The 17,035-nt window shown below is 40.3% G+C and overlaps 1 protein-coding gene across 3 annotated transcripts in view; it reads left to right on the top strand.

The window, feature by feature from the left end:
- ITGB2 (integrin subunit beta 2) overlaps positions 1-17,035 on the top strand; it is a 408,255-nt gene that overhangs the window by 128,683 nt on the left and 262,537 nt on the right. The gene's annotated exons all lie outside the window — the stretch shown is intronic.

Here is a 17,035-nt window from a genome sequence, read left to right as displayed (position 1 = left end):
TGCGCGTAGCGGGTCCATCTTCAAGACATCCGGCACGGAGCATCCACTTCTTACGGTCGTCTGCATAAACTGAATGTTCCCTTTAAGTGACGTCATCCAAGATGGCGTCCTTTACATTCCTATTGGCTGAAAGATTTCTATCAGCCAATAGGAATTAGAGGGGAAAAATAACTATTGGCTGCTGCAATCAGCCAATAGGATTGAGCTCTCATTCTATTGGCTGTTCCAATCAGCCAATAGAATGAGAGCTCAATCCTATTGGCTGATTGGATCAGCCAATAGGATGAAAGCTTAATCCCATTGGCTGATTGCAACAGCCAATAGGATTTTTCCCCTTTAATTCCTATTGGCTGATAGAAATCTTTCAACAATAGGAATCCAAGGGACGCCATCTTGGATGACGTCACTTAAAGGGAACCTTCATTTTCCAGTGACGACCATAAGAAGAGGATGCTCCGTGACGGATTTGTCTTGAAGATGGACCCACCCCGCGCCAGATGGATGAAGATAGAAGATGCCGTCTGGACGAAGCCTTCTTCTCGCTTGGATGAGGACTTTGCCGGCTGGAGGAGGATGGCTGTCTGGACTTCGATAACTGTAAGTGGATCGTCTGGGGTTAGTGTTAGGTTTTTTTAAGGTTTTTTTGGGTGTTTTTTTTTAGGTTAGGGTTTTGGGCAATTTGTAAAAGAGCTTAATGCCCTTTTAAGGGCAATGCCCATTCAAATGCCCTTTTTAGGGTAATGTTTAGCTTAGATTTATTTAGATAGGTTTTTATTTGGTGGGTTTGGTTGGGTGGGTGGTGGGTGGGTTTTACTGTTGGGGGTTGTTTGTATTTTTTATTGCAATGTAAAAGAGTTGATTTCTTTGGGGCTATGCCCCGCAAAAGGCCCTTTTAAGGGCCATTGGCAGTTTAGTGTAGGCTAGGGTTTTTTTTATTTAGGGTTTTTTTTTTTATTTTGATAGGGCTATTAGATTAGGAGTAATTCATTTTTATTTTTGATAATTACGTTTTTTATTTTTTGTAATTTAGTCTTTATTTTTTTTGTAAGTTAGTTAATTGTATTTTATTAATTTAATTTTTTAAATTTTATTGTAATGTTAGGTTTTAGTGTAAGGCAGGTTAGGTTTTATTTTACAGGTAACTTTGTATTTATTTTAACTAGGTAGTTAGTAAATAGTTAATAACCATTTACTAACTAGTCTACCTAGTTAAAATAAATACAAACTTACCTGTGAAATAAAAATAAAACCTAAGATAACTACAATATAACTATTAGTTATTTTGTAGCTAGCTTAGGTTTTTTTTACAGGTAAGTTTGTATTTAGTTTTAAATAGGAAATATTTAGTTAATAATTGTAAGGTTTATTTAGATTTATTTTAATTATATTAAAGTTAGGGGGTGTTAGGTTTAGGGTTACGTTAGGGTTAGGATTAGGGGTTAATATATTTATGTAGAGTTAGTGATGTGGGAGGTCAGAGGTTTAGGGGTTAATACATTTTTCTAGTTTATTTCGTTGTGGGGGGCTTGCGATTTAGTGGTTAATATGCGGCATGTGGACGGATGGCAGATTAGGGGTTAATAATATTTAAATAGTGTTTGCGGTTTAGGGGTTAATAGGTTTATTATAGTGGCAACGATGTTGGGGAGCGGCGGAATAGGGGTCAATACATTTTAACAGTGGCGGCAATGTCTGGAGCAACAGATTAGGGGTTAATAACTTTATTATAGTGTTTGCGATGCGGGAGGGCCTCGGTTTAGGGGTTAATAGGTAGTTTATGGGTGTTTAGTTTACTTTTTAACATTTTAGTTATGAGTTTTATGCTACAGCTTTGTAACGTAAAACTCATAAATACTGACTTTAGATGGCGGTACGGATCTTGTCAGTATAGGGTGTATCGCTCACTTTTTAGCCTCCCAGGCAAACTCGTAATACCGGAGCTATGGGAGTCCCATTTAAAAAGGACTTTTTTAAAAGTGCGGTACTGACGTTGCGTGACGGCCAAAAAGGTGTGCGGTACACCTATACCAACAAGACTTGTAACACTGGCATTTCACTCATAACGCAAAACTCGTAATCTAGCTAATTGGAAGGAAAGTGTTCAGGCACCCAGCTTTTAAGGTGGATTCAGGGACAGAATCAGGAAGCACCATAGCATCAAACTACAAGTAAGTAGAAAAATGCATAAACAGTTAAATGCCCAAATAAATAAAGCTCTTAAGCATAAGGAAACTTATTTACAATAAAAACCTTAACAATAGATTCCCAAGTAGGATTAGGGATAACAGCCGAAGACTCCATTATAAGGAGTAGTGAGATATAAAACTAAATATCCCCAAAAAGAGAACTCTTTAAGTAAGGGAAAATTATATTTAGGGACAGAAACAGAAAACTCCATTTAAGCATAAAACTGCAAAAATTAGTTAAGCATAAATAATCAAATCCCTATAATAAAGTACCTTTGGAAAAGCAAGAACAGTATTAAACTGGTGCGAATGCATCAGAACATTTAAACAAGTATTACATAAATATGCTGGGGGAGATACCTTAACTTGCTTACAAACACATTCAACATTAGTAGAAAAAGTGTTTAAATACTTCAGCTTCCAAAGTAGGATTAAGGGACAGAATCAGAAAACTCCGTAGGAGCAATAATACATCTGGAAGCAAGTGCAGCATCGGTCTGAATGCAACAAAACATCAAAACAGGTATCACATAAATATGGAGGGGATACCTCAGCTTGTTTACAATAGATTCACTTAACATTGGTAGAAAGGTGTTCAGAAATCCATATGGCTAGATTTGGAGTTTTGTCGGTAACGACCCGAAAAGCTAACGCCGGCTTTTTTCTGGCCGCACCATAAAAATAACTCTGGTATTGAGAGTCCACATAAAGGCTGCGTTAGGCTCCAAAAAAGGAGCGTAGAGCATATTTAACGCAGCTTCAACTCTCGATACCAGAGTTGCTTACGTAAGCGGCCAGCCTCAAAAACGTGCTTGTGCACGATTCCCCCATAGGAAACAATGGGGCTGTTTGAGCTGAAAAAAAACTAACACCTGCAAAAAGCCGCGTTCAGCTCCTAACGCAGCCCCATTGTTTGCTATGCGGAAACACTTCCTACGTCTGCACCTAACACTCTTACATGTACCCCGAGTCTAAACACCCCTAACCTTACACTTATTAACCCCTAATCTGCCGCCTCCGCTATCGCTGACCCCTGCATATTATTATTAACCCCTAATCTGCCGCTCCGTAAACCACCGCTACTTACATTATCCCTATGTACCCCTAATCTGCTGCCCTAACATCGCCGACCCCTATATTATATTTATTAACCCCTAATCTGCCCCCCACAACGTCGCCTCCACCTGCCTACACTTATTAACCCCTAATCTGCCGAGCGGACCTGAGCGCTACTATAATAAAGTTATTAACCCCTAATCCGCCTCACTAACCCTATAATAAATAGTATTAACCCCTAATCTGCCCTCCCTAACATCGCAGACTCCTAACTTCAATTATTAACCCCTAATCTGCCGACTGGAGCTCACCGCTATTCTAATAAATGTATTAACCCCTAAAGCTAAGTCTAACCCTAACACTAACACCCCCTAAGTTAAATATAATTTACATCTAACGAAATTAATTATCTCTTATTAAATAAATTATTCCTATTTAAAGCTAAATACTTACCTGTAAAATAAATCCTAATATAGCTACAATATAAATTATAATTACATTGTAGCTATTTTAGGATTAATATTTATTTTACAGGCAACTTTGTAATTATTTTAACCATGTACAATAGCTATTAAATAGTTAAGAACTATTTAATAGTTACCTAGTTAAAATAATTACAAAATTACCTGTAAAATAAATCCTAACCTAAGTTAGAATTAAACCTAACACTATACTATCATTAAATTAATTAAATAAAATACCTACAATTACCTACAATTAAACCTAACACTACACTATCAATAAATAAATTAAATACAATTCCTACAAATAACTACAATGAAATAAACTAACTAAAGTACAAAAAATAAAAAAGAACTAAGTTACAAAAAATAAAAAAATATTTACAAACATAAGAAAAATATTACAACAATTTTAAACTAATTACACCTACTCTAAGCCCCCTAATAAAATAACAAAGACCCCCAAAATAAAAAATGCCCTACCCTATTCTAAATTACTAAAGTTCAAAGCTCTTTTACCTTACCAGCCCTGAACAGGGCCCTTTGCGGGGCATTCCCCAAGAAGTTCAGCTCTTTTGCCTGTAAAAAAAAACATACAATACCCCCCCCCCAACATTACAACCCACCACCCACATACCCCTAATCTAACCCAAACCCCCCTTAAATAAACCTAACACTAAGCCCCTGAAGATCATCCTACCTTGTCTTCACCTCACCAGGTATCACCGATCCGTCCTGGCTCCAAAATCTTCATCCAACCCAAGCGGGGGCTGGCGATCCATCATCCGGTGGCTGAAGAGGTCCAGAAGAGGCTCCAAAGTCTTCATCCTATCCGGGAAGAAGAGGCGATCCGGACCGGCAACCATCTTGATCCAAGCGGCATCTTCTATCTTCATCCGATGACGACCAGCTCCATCCTGAAGACCTCCACCGCGGACCCATCTTCTTCCGGCGACGTCCAACTGAAGAATGACGGTTCCTTTAAGGGACGTCATCCAAGATGGCGTCCCTCGAATTCCGATTGGCTGATAGGATTCTATCAGCCAATCTGAATTAAGGTAGGAATATTCTGATTGGCTGATGGAATCAGCCAATCAGAATCAAGTTCAATCCGATTGGCTGATCCAATCAGATTGAGCTCGCATTCTATTGGCTGTTCTTCAGGATGGAGCCGGTCGTCATCGGATGAAGATAGAAGATGCCGCTTGGATCAAGATGGTTGCCGGTCCGGATCGCCTCTTCTTCCCAGATAGGATGAAGACTTTGGAGCCTCTTCTGGACCTCTTCAGCCACCGGATGATGGATCGCCAGCCCCCGCTTGGGTTGGATGAAGATTTTGGAGCCAGGACGGATCGGTGATACCTGGTGAGGTGAAGACAAGGTAGGATGATCTTCAGGGGCTTAGTGTTAGGTTTATTTAAGGGGGGTTTGGGTTAGATTAGGGGTATGTGGGTGGTGGGTTGTAATGTTGGGGGGGGGGGTATTGTATGTTTTTTTTTACAGGCAAAAGAGCTGAACTTCTTGGGGCATGCCCCACAAAGAGCCCTGTTCAGGGCTGGTAAGGTAAAAGAGCTTTGAACTTTAGTAATTTAGAATAGGGTAGGGCATTTTTTATTTTGGGGGTCTTTGTTATTTTATTAGGGGGCTTAGAGTAGGTGTAATTAGTTTAAAATTGTTGTAATATTTTTTTATGTTTGTAAATATTTTTTTATTTTTTGTAACTTAGTTCTTTTTTATTTTTTGTACTTTAGTTAGTTTATTTCATTGTAGTTATTTGTAGGAATTGTATTTAATTTATTTATTGATAGTGTAGTGTTAGGTTTAATTGTAGGTAATTGTAGGTATTTTATTTAATTAATTTAATGATAGTATAGTGTTAGGTTTAATTCTAACTTAGGTTAGGATTTATTTTACAGGTAATTTTGTAATTATTTTAACTAGGTAACTATTAAATAGTTCTTAACTATTTAATAGCTATTGTACATGGTTAAAATAATTACAAAGTTGCCTGTAAAATAAATATTAATCCTAAAATAGCTACAATGTAATTATAATTTATATTGTAGCTATATTAGGATTTATTTTACAGGTAAGTATTTAGCTTTAAATAGGAATAATTTATTTAATAAGAGATAATTAATTTCGTTAGATGTAAATTATATTTAACTTAGGGGGGTGTTAGTGTTAGGGTTAGACTTAGCTTTAGGGGTTAATACATTTATTAGAATAGCGGTGAGCTCCAGTCGGCAGATTAGGGGTTAATAATTTAAGTTAGGTGTCTGCGATGTTAGGGAGGGCAGATTAGGGGTTAATACTATTTATTATAGGGTTAGTGAGGCGGATTAGGGGTTAATAACTTTATTATAGTAGCGCTCAAGTCCGCTCGGCAGATTAGGGGTTAATAAGTGTAGGCGACGTTGTGGGGGGCAGATTAGGGGTTAATAAATATAATATAGGGGTTGGCGATGTTAGGGCAGCAGATTAGGGGTACATAGGGATAATGTAGGTGGAGGCGCTTTGCGGTCGGCAGATAAGGGGTTAATTATTGTAGGTAGCTGGCGGCGACGTTGTGGGGGGCAGATTAGGGGTTAATAAATATAATACAGGGGTCGGCGGTGTTAGGGGCAGCAGATTAGAGGTACATAAGTATAACGTAGGTGGCGGTCGGCAGATTAGGGGTTAAAAAAATTTAATCGAGTGGCGGCGATGTTGGGGGGCCTCGGTTTAGGGGTACATAGGTAGTTTATGGGTGTTAGTGTACTTTAAAGTACAGTAGTTAAGAGCTTTATGAACCGGCGTTAGCCCAAAAAGCTCTTAACTACTGACTTTTTTCTGCGGCTGGAGTTTTGTCATTAGATTTCTAACGCTCACTTCAGACACGACTCTAAATACCGGAGTTGGAAAGATCCCATTGAAAAGATAGGATACGCAATTGACGTAAGGGGATCTGCGGTATGGAAAAGTCGCGGCTGAAAAGTGAGCGTTAGACCCTTTTTTGAGTGACTCCAAATACCGGAGTTAGCCTAAAACCAGCGTTAGGAGCCTCTAACGCTGGTTTTCACGGCTAACGCCAAACTCCAAATCTAGCCGATAGTAAATTAAAATGAAATTACATTAATACTATCCCTCAAACAAATAAGTGAGCTCTTAGGGAAAGAAAATACATTACCCCCTCCTAAGACAACAGCTACTATAGCTAGAAGTGCACCCAGACAATGCCCATAAATTACTGAAGAAAAAAAGTGCCAAAATGAGTGCATGCATGTGCACACACGCACAGACACGCACGTGAAAATGCCAAAAATATATTAAATTGCACTGTTAAAAGGGCAACAAGAAATTTCCCTGGTGACTAGTAAAACATCCCAATAAAGAGCTCCTTATATATGGGGAGAAAAGTGTCTGACCTGACCCTAGGCTATATATAAAAGCATATATAAGTTTGCCAAAACTGGTTAACAGCGTGTTTTAATAAAAGTAAAATTACTTACTATAACACTCTCCCACTATGCCTGATAGTAGGAATCTGGTCCTGTACTGAAAACATATCAGCAGTGGAAAAATATAGGAGTAATCTGTAGACCCAACAGGAGGAGGCATAAGACAAGTCCCTGCAACATCCTTGGGAAGATAGTGACTTAAATTATCATGGGAAAGAAACAATAAGACACACCCTGAATTTCTTAAACTTCCCTCTGACAAATATTGTACATCTTCATTATTCACCTTCCTCTAGCGGGGGCAAATATAAGACTAACTACTATAGAGGTGGGAGGAGTTATATAGAGCTCTTGGGATCTGGCAATCTTTGCCTTCTCCACGTGGCGGGGAAGGTAACTCCCAGGAGTAATGGATCATGGACTTTTACCACCTTTATGAAAGAAATAATAATAATTAATGAAGGATTTTTCTTAACCTACTCAGATTAAATTTCTTTTAAAGGGATAGTAAACCCCAAAATGTCCTTTTACGATTCAGATAGAACATACAATTTTAAACAACTTTCCAATTTAATTCTATTATCAAATTTTCTTCATTCTCTTGTTATCCATTACTGAAGGGACAGCATTGCACTACTGGCAGGAAGCTGAAAATATCTATTTAGCCAATCACAAGAGACAAATGTGTGCAGGCACCAATTAGCAGCAGCTCCCACTAGCGTATGATATGTGTGTATTCATTTTTTAACAAGGGATACTAAGAGAACGAAGCACATTTGAAAATATAAGTGAATTTAAAAGTGTCTTAAAATGACATGCTCTATCTGAATCATGTAAGTTTAATTTTGACTTTCCTATCCCTTTAAACAAATACTCCTTTCGAAAAAAAGAAAACAACCTCATTTTTAAGTGCTTGTTAAAGGGACAGCATACACCAATTTTCATATAAGTGCATGTAATAGACACTACTATAAAGAAGAATATGCACATATACTGATCTAAAAATACAGTATAAGACCTTTTAAAACCTTTCTTATAATCTCCCAGTTTAGCACTGTTGAAAAGGTTAGACTGGGGCACCCACTGAAATGGGCTGGAAAGCAAAAAGAGCAGACATAACCCCCCCCCCCCTGTCCTGCATATGAAAAGACCCTTTACACAAACATGAATAAACTGGAGTAGGTAGATAACAGTTTACTTCTAAAACTTTGGGGCTTGGTTAGGAGACTGAAAATCAGTGCAGTGTTATTTAAAAATAAGCAAAACTAGACATTTTTTAAAAAAAAAATATGTATGGGCTATATAAATGGATCATCTACAAAACATTTATGCAAAGAAAAATATAGTGTACAATTTTCCCTGTCCATCAATAAGACTAATGAACCTGTGCTGCACTTGTCCTCAATAGTGATGTCGCAAACTGAAAATTTTCCGTTCGCAAACGGCGAACGTCCGCAACTGTTCGCGAACGAGCGAACCGGACGAACTGCCATTGACTTCAATAGGCAGGCGAATTTTAAAACCCACAGGGACTCTTTCTGGCCACAATAGTGATGGAAAAGTTGTTTCAAGGGGACTAACACCTGGACTTTGGCATGCCGGAGGGGGATCCATGGCAAAACTCCCACGTAAAATTACATAGTTGATGCAGAGTCTGGTTTTAATCCATAAAGGGCATAAATCACCTAACATTCCTAAATTGTTTGGAATAACGTGCTTTAAAACATCAGGTATGATGTTGTATCGATCAGGTAGTGTAAGGGTTACGCCCGCTTCACAGTGACAGACCAAACTCCCCGTTTAACGCACCGCAAACAACCGCAAACAGTCTATTTGCACAACCACGAGATAGATAGATTTGATAGATAGATACATAGATTAGATAGATAGATCAATAGATGCAATATACATTTGATAGATACGATAGATAGAGAATTACAAGACGTGCGGTCTGGGACCCATGGTAAGGTTCCCAGAGGCAGTTGCGGCGCCAGGGGACGTGTATATGGCATGGATTTTAGGAACCGGGAGATGGAAAAAGATGCTTGGTCGGTCCTCCTACTTCAAATTTGGGGCACTGCGCTTGCAATCTACTGTGCCACCAGATATGAGTGGTGTGTTACGTAGTACTATTCTGATCAGTTTAATCCCTGTTACGCCCCCTATCAGGGGACGTGTATATGGCATGGATTTTAGGAACCGGGAGATGGAAAAAGATGCTTGGTCGGTCCTCCTAATTCAAATTTGGGGCACTGCGCGTGCAATCGTGGCCGGACTTTTAGCCAACAGACATTTGGCTGAAACACAAGTGGCTGTCACAAAACAGTCCGGCCACGAGATAGATAGATTTGATGGCGGATGGTTGAGAGGGGGCAAGGAGGACAGCAGTGGTTGACATGGCTGAAGATGCTGGACCAGGAGGAGGATGGCGGCTTTGAGTTTGTGTGCTGCTTCTACTCATGTGTTGATCCCATAGGCGTTTGTGATGTGCGATCATGTGCCTTCGCAAAGCAGTTGTACCTAGGTGGGTGTTAGACTTCCCACGACTCAGTTTCTTTTGGCACAGGTTGCAAATGGCATCGCTGTTGTCAGAGGCAGACACACAAAAAAAATGCCACACTGCTGAGCTCTGCGATGACGGCATTCTGGTGGTGGCAACAGCATGCGTTGATTGGCGTGCTGTCTGGCTGACCCCGGGTGCCGATGCATGCTGTCTGACTGTGCCACTAGCTCCTTGCGATGACCTCCCCCTGCTTCCAACTCATCTCCTCCTCCTCCTCTCTGTCTCCCCATCTGAACTTTCCCCCTGTTCTTCTTCTCTTCTAGCGGGCACCCACGTGACATCCACGGACGCATCGTCATCATCAACCGCTTCACTTGTATCTGACAAATCAACAAAGGAAGCAGCAGCGGGTACAACATCATCATCATCACACCGTACGTCCATGTCTGTAATGCTGCCTGACTGAGACATATCACTGTTATCTACATCCTCTGTCAATGATGGTTGCGCATCACTCATTTCTTCCAACTGATGTGTAAATATCTCCTCTGACACATCAAGTGAAGCGGCTGTGGTGCTAGTGTTGGTGGTGGTGGCAGGCGGGCGAGTGGTAACTTGAGACGTGCCCGAAGATAAGCTGGAGGAGGATGGTGCGTCAAGGTTCGGAGCGGAAGCTATAGAAGATTGGGTGTCCTGTGTTAAAAAGTCAACTATGTCCTCCTCAGTACTTTTCGAGTTCATGGAACGTGGCCTCTGAACACTGGGCATTATTCTAGGGCCAAAGGGAATCACAGCACCACGACCACGACGGCACCTGCGGGGTGGCTTGCCTCTGCCTGTCATTTTTTTTTAAATGTACACTTACACTACTATTAAACAAGATATGAATGGTGGCACTGGGCAAGTGGGCACAGTATACGATGTGTGCCTGACACAAAAAAGCAGACTGATGTTTCACAGTTCAAAAAGTTTTTATTTTTTTAAATGTACACTTACACTACTTACACTACTATTAAACAAGATATGAGTGGTGGCACTGGGCAAGTGGGCCCAATATAAGCTGTGAGCCTGAAACAAAAAAGCAGACTGATGTTTCACAGTCCAAATTTTTTTTTTTTTTTTAAATGTACACTTACACTACTATTACACAAGATATGAGTGGTGGCACTGGGCAAGTGGGCACAGTATACGCTGTGAGCCTGACACAAAAAAGCAGACTGATGTTTCAAAGTCCAAAAAGTTTTTATTTTTTTAAATGTACACTTACACTACTATTAAACAAGATATGAGTGGTGGCACTGGGCAAGTGGGCACAGTATACGCTGTGAGCCTGACACAAAAAAGCAGACTGATGTTTGACAGTACAAAAAGTTTTTATTTTTTTAAATGTACACTTACACTACTATTAAACAAGATATGAGTGGTGGCACTGGGCAAGTGGGCACAGTATACGCTGTGAGCCTGACACAAAAAAGCAGACTGATGTTTGACAGTACAAAACGATTTTATTTTTTTAAATGTACACTTACACTACTATTAAACAAGATATGAGTGGCGGCACTGGGCAAGTGGGCACAGTATACGCTGTGAGCCTGGCACACACGCTGGCAGGCAGGCAACTGCAATTAGATTACACAAGCAGACTGATGTTTCACAGTCAAAAAAGTTTTTTTTTTTTTAAATTTACACTACTGTTACACCAGATATGAGTGGTGGCACTGGGCAAGTGGGCACAGTATACACTGTGAGCCTGGCACACATGCTGGCAGGCAGGCAACTGCAATTAGATTACACAAGCAGACTGATGTTTCACAGTGAAAAAAGTTTTTTTTTTTTATTATTTACACTACTGTTACACCAGATATGAGTGGTGGCACTGGGCAAGTGGGCCTGGCAGACACGCTAGCAGGCAGGCAACTGCAATTAGATTACACTAGCAGACTGATGTTTCACAGTCAAAAAAGTTTTTTTTTTTAAATTATTTACACTACTGTTACACCAGATATGAGTGGTGGCACTGGGCAAGTGGGCCTGGCACACACGCTGGCAGGCAGGCAACTGCAATTAGATTACACTAGCAGACTGATGTTTCACAGTCAAAAAAAGTTTTTTTTAAAAAAAAATGATTTACACTACTGTTACACCAGATATGAGAGGTGGCACTGGGCAAGTGGGTCTGGCACACACGCTGGCAGGCAGGCAACTGCAATTAGATTACACTAGCAGACTGATGTTTCACAGTCAAAAAAGTTTTTTTTTTTAAATTATTTACACTACTGTTACACCAGTTATGAGTGGTGGCACTGGGCAAGTGGGCCTGGCACACACGCTAGCAGGCAGGCAACTGCAATTAGATTACACTAGCAGACTGATGTTTCACAGTCAAATTTTTTTTTTTTAATTATTTACACTACTGTTACACCAGAAATGAGTGGTGGCACTGGGCAAGTGGGCCTGGCACACACGCTGGCAGGCAGGCAACTGCAATTAGATTACACTAGCAGACTGATGTTTCACAGTCAAAAAAGTTTTGTTTTTTTAATTATTTACACTACTGTTACACCAGATATGAGTGGTGGCACTGGGCAAGTGGGCCTGGCACACACGCTGGCAGGCAGGCAACTGCAATTAGATTACACTAGCAGACTGATGTTTCACAGTCAAAAAAGTTTTTTTTTTTTTTAATTATTTACACTACTGTTACACCAGATATGAGTGGTGGCACACACGCTAGCAGGCAGGCAACTGCAATTAGATTACACTAGCAGACTGATGTTTCACAGTCAAAAAAGTAGTTTTTTTTAAAAAATTATTTACACTACTGTTACACCAGATATGAGTGGTGGCACTGGGCAAGTGGGCCTGGCAGACACGCTAGCAGGCAGGCAACTGCAATTCGATTACACTTGCAGACTGATGTTTTACAGTTAAAAAAGTTTTTTTTTTTTTAATTATTTACACTACTGTTACACCAGATATGAGTGGTGGCACTGGGCAAGTGTGCCTGGCACACACGCTAGCAGGCAGGCAACTGCAATTAGATTACACTAGCAGACTTATGTTTCACAGTCAAAAAAGTTTTTTTTAAACATTATTTATACTACTGTTACACCAGATATGAGTGGTGGCACTGGGCAAGTGGGCCTGGCACACATGCTGGCAGGCAGGCAACTGGAATTAGATTACACTAGCAGACTGATGTTTCACAGTCAAAAAAGTTTTCTTTTTTTTAAATTATTTACAATACTGTTACACCAGATATGAATGGTGGCACTGGGCAAGTGGGCCTGGCACACACGCTGGCAGGCAGGCAACTGCAATTAGATTACACTAGCAGACTGATGTTTCACAGTCAAAAAAGTTTTTTTTTTTAATTATTTACACTACTGTTACACCAGATATGAGTGGTGGCACTGGGCAAGTGGGCCTGGCACATACGCTAGCAGGCAGGCAACTGAAATTAGATTATACTAGCAGACTGATGTTTCACAATCAAAAAAGTTTTGTTTTTTTTAAATTATTTACACTACTGTTACACCAGATATGAGTGGTGGCACTGGGCAAGTGGGCCTGGCACACACGCTGGCAGGCAGGCAACTGCAATTAGATTACACTAGCAGACTGATGTTTCACAGTCAAAAAAGTTTTTTTTTTAAATTATTTACACTACTGTTACACCAGATATGAGTGGTGGCAATGGGCAAGTGGGCCTGGCACACACGCTGGCAGGCAACTGCAATTAGATTACACTAGCAGACTGATGTTTCACAGTCAAAAAAGTTTTTTTTTTTTTAAATTATTTACACTACTGTTACACCAGATATGAGTGGTGGCACTGGGCAAGTGGGCCTGGCACACACGCTAGCAGGCAACTGCAATTAGATTACACTAGCAGACTGATGTTTCACAGTCAATAAAGTTTTTTTTTTTTAATTATTTACACTACTGTTACACCAGATATGAGTGGTGGCACTGGGCAAGTGGGCCTGGCACACACGCTGGCAGGCAGGCAACTGCAATTAGATTACACTAGCAGACTGATGTTTCACAGTCAAAAAAGTTTTTTTTTTTTAAATTATTTACACTACTGTTACACCAGATATGAGTGGTGGCACTGGGCAAGTGGGCCTGGCACACACGCTAGCAGGCAGGCAACTGCAATTAGATTACACTAGCAGACTGATGTTTCACAGTCAAAAAAGTTTTTGTTTTTTTAATTATTTACTCTACTGTTACACCAGATATGAGTGGTGGCACTGGGCAAGTGGGCCTGGCACACACGCTAGCAGGCAGGCAACTGCAATTAGATTACACTAGCAGACTTATGTTTCACAGTCAAAAAAGTTTTTTTTAAAAATTATTTACACTACTGTTACACCAGATATGAGTGGTGGCACTGGGCAAGTGGGCCTGGCACACATGCTGGCAGGCAGGCAACTGCAATTAGATTACACTAGCAGACTAATGTTTCACAGTCAAAAAAGTTTTTTTTTTTTAATTATTTACACTACTGTTACACCAGATATGAGTGGTGGCACTGGGCAAGTGGGCCTGGCACATACGCTAGCAGGCAGGCAACTGAAATTAGATTATACTAGCAGACTGATGTTTCACAGTCAAAAAAGTTTTTTTTTTTTTAATTATTTACACTACTGTTACACCAGATATGAGTGGTGGCACTGGGCAAGTGGGCCTGGCACACACGCTGGCAGGCAGGCAACTGCAATTAGATTACACTAGCAGACTGATGTTTCACAGTCAAAAAAGTTTTTTTTTTAAATTATTAACACTACTGTTACACCAGATATGAGTGGTGGCAATGGGCAAGTGGGCCTGGCACACACGCTGGCAGGCAACTGCAATTAGATTACACTAGCAGACTGATGTTTCACAGTCAAAAAAGTTTTTTTTTTTTTAATTATTTACACTACTGTTACACCAGATATGAGTGGTGGCACTGGGCAAGTGGGCCTGGCACACACGCTAGCAGGCAACTGCAATTAGATTACACTAGCAGACTGATGTTTCACAGTCAATAAAGTTTTTTTTTTTTAATTATTTACACTACTGTTACACCAGATATGAGTGGTGGCACTGGGCAAGTGGGCCTGGCACACACGCTGGCAGGCAGGCAACTGCAATTAGATTACACTAGCAGACTGATGTTTCACAGTCAAAAAAGTTTTTTTTTTTAAATTATTTACACTACTGTTACACCAGATATGAGTGGTGGCACTGGGCAAGTGGGCCTGGCACACACGCTAGCAGGCAGGCAACTGCAATTAGATTACACTATCAGACTGATGTTTCACAGTCAAAAAAGTTTTTTTTTTTTAAATTATTTACACTACTGTTACACCAGATATGAGTGGTGGCACTGGGAAAGTGGGCCTGGCACACACGCTGGCAGGCAGGCAGGCAACTGCAATTAGATTACACTAGCAGACTGATGTTTCACAGTCAATAAAGTTTTTTTTTTTAAATTATTTACACTACTGTTACACCAGATATGAGTGGTGGCACTGGGCAAGTGGGCCTGGCACACACGCTGGCAGGCAGGCAACTGCAATTAGATTACACTAGCAGACTGATGTTTCACAGTCAAAAAAGTTTTTTTTTTTTAAATTATTTACACTACTGTTACACCAGATATGAGTGGTGGCACTGGGCAAGTGGGCCTGGCACACACGCTAGCAGGCAGGCAACTGCAATTAGATTACACTATCAGACTGATGTTTCACAGTCAAAAAAGTTTTTTTTTTTAAATTATTTACACTACTGTTACACCAGATATGAGTGGTGGCACTGGGAAAGTGGGCCTGGCACACACGCTGGCAGGCAGGCAACTGCAATTAGATTACACTAGCAGACTGATGTTTCACAGTCAAAAAAGTTTTTTTTTTTTTAAATTATTTACTCTACTGTTACACCAGATATGAGTGGTAGCACTGGGCAAGTGGGCCTGGCAGACACGCTAGCAGGCAGGCAACTGCAATTAGATTACACTAGCAGACTGATGTTTCACAGTCAAAAAAGTTTTTTTTTTTAAAAATTATTTACACTACTGTTACACCAGATATGAGTGGTGGCACTGGGCAAGTGGGCCTGGCACACACGCTGGCAGGCAGGCAACTGCAATTAGATTACACTAGCAGACTGATGTTTCACAGTCAAAAAAGTTTTGTTTTTTTTAAAATTATTTACACTACTGTTGCACCAGATATGAGTGCTGGCACTGGGCAAGTGGGCCTGGCACACACGCTGGCAGGCAGGCAACTGCAATTAGATTACACTAGCAGACTGATGTTTCACAGTCAAAAAAGTTTTTTTTTTTTTAAATTATTTACACTACTGTTGCACCAGATATGAGTGGTGGCACTGGGCAAGTGGGCCTGGCACACACGCTGGCAGGCAGGCAACTGCAATTAGATTACACTAGCAGACTGATGTTTCACAATCAAAAAAGTTTTTTTTTTTTAAATTATTTACACTACTGTTACACCAGATATGAGTGGTGGCACTGGGCAAGTGGCTTGGCAGGCAAGCAACTGCAATTAGATTACACCGGAAAAAAAAATAAATGATGTTCTAGCCCTAAAAATGGCTTTTTGGGGTGCTGTCCTTAAAGCAGAGATCAGATGAGTCCTTCAGGACTGTAGTGGACACTGAATACACTAGCCTAGCTATCAATTTCCCTATAAAATCACCAGCAGCTACACTGTCCCTCCTCTCACTAACAATGCAGCTTCCGAATGAATCTAAAATGGCTGCTGTCCAGGAGCTGGGAGGGAGTGTCTGCTGCTGATTGGCTGGATCGTGTCTGCAGACTGTGAGATACAGGGTCAAAGTTTACTCAATGATGACGAATAGGGGGCGGATCGAACATCGCATATGTTCGCCCGCCGCGTTGAACGCGAACAAGCTATGTTCGCCGGGAACTATTCGCCGGCGAACAATTCGCGACATCACTAGTCCTCAAACACATAATAACTGCTGCTCTTTAACATATTATATAAAGATATATTTTCTTTATGATGCTTTGTTTGTTAAAAAAAAGGGCCAGTACACATTGATTATTGATTGATATATTGTGCTCAGTAACTTCACAAAAAACAAAGGGATAAAGTTATTTAGATTTGATATATTTTAAGGCACCATCTTGGGAAAACTAGAGGATTTACATGTCAATTACAAATATTACCTGTTATGAGATGGTAGAGGTGGTGGTATATATGTATATAGATGTCAAATATGCTTAGGCACAGTCCTCTGTATATGGCAATAAGACACTGCTTATATACATCTTGCTTAGAGCTAGATTTACATGCCTGTTGTGAATTTAACAACTTGTATTAACAATAATCTTGTTGTTACTACCAGTTGTTAAAT

This window comes from Bombina bombina, chromosome 1 (assembly GCF_027579735.1).
Source record: "Bombina bombina isolate aBomBom1 chromosome 1, aBomBom1.pri, whole genome shotgun sequence".
Lineage (NCBI taxonomy): Eukaryota > Metazoa > Chordata > Amphibia > Anura > Bombinatoridae > Bombina > Bombina bombina.
The sequence above is the reverse complement of the archived record's forward strand: the minus strand, read 5'-3'. Positions and strand labels throughout refer to the sequence as shown.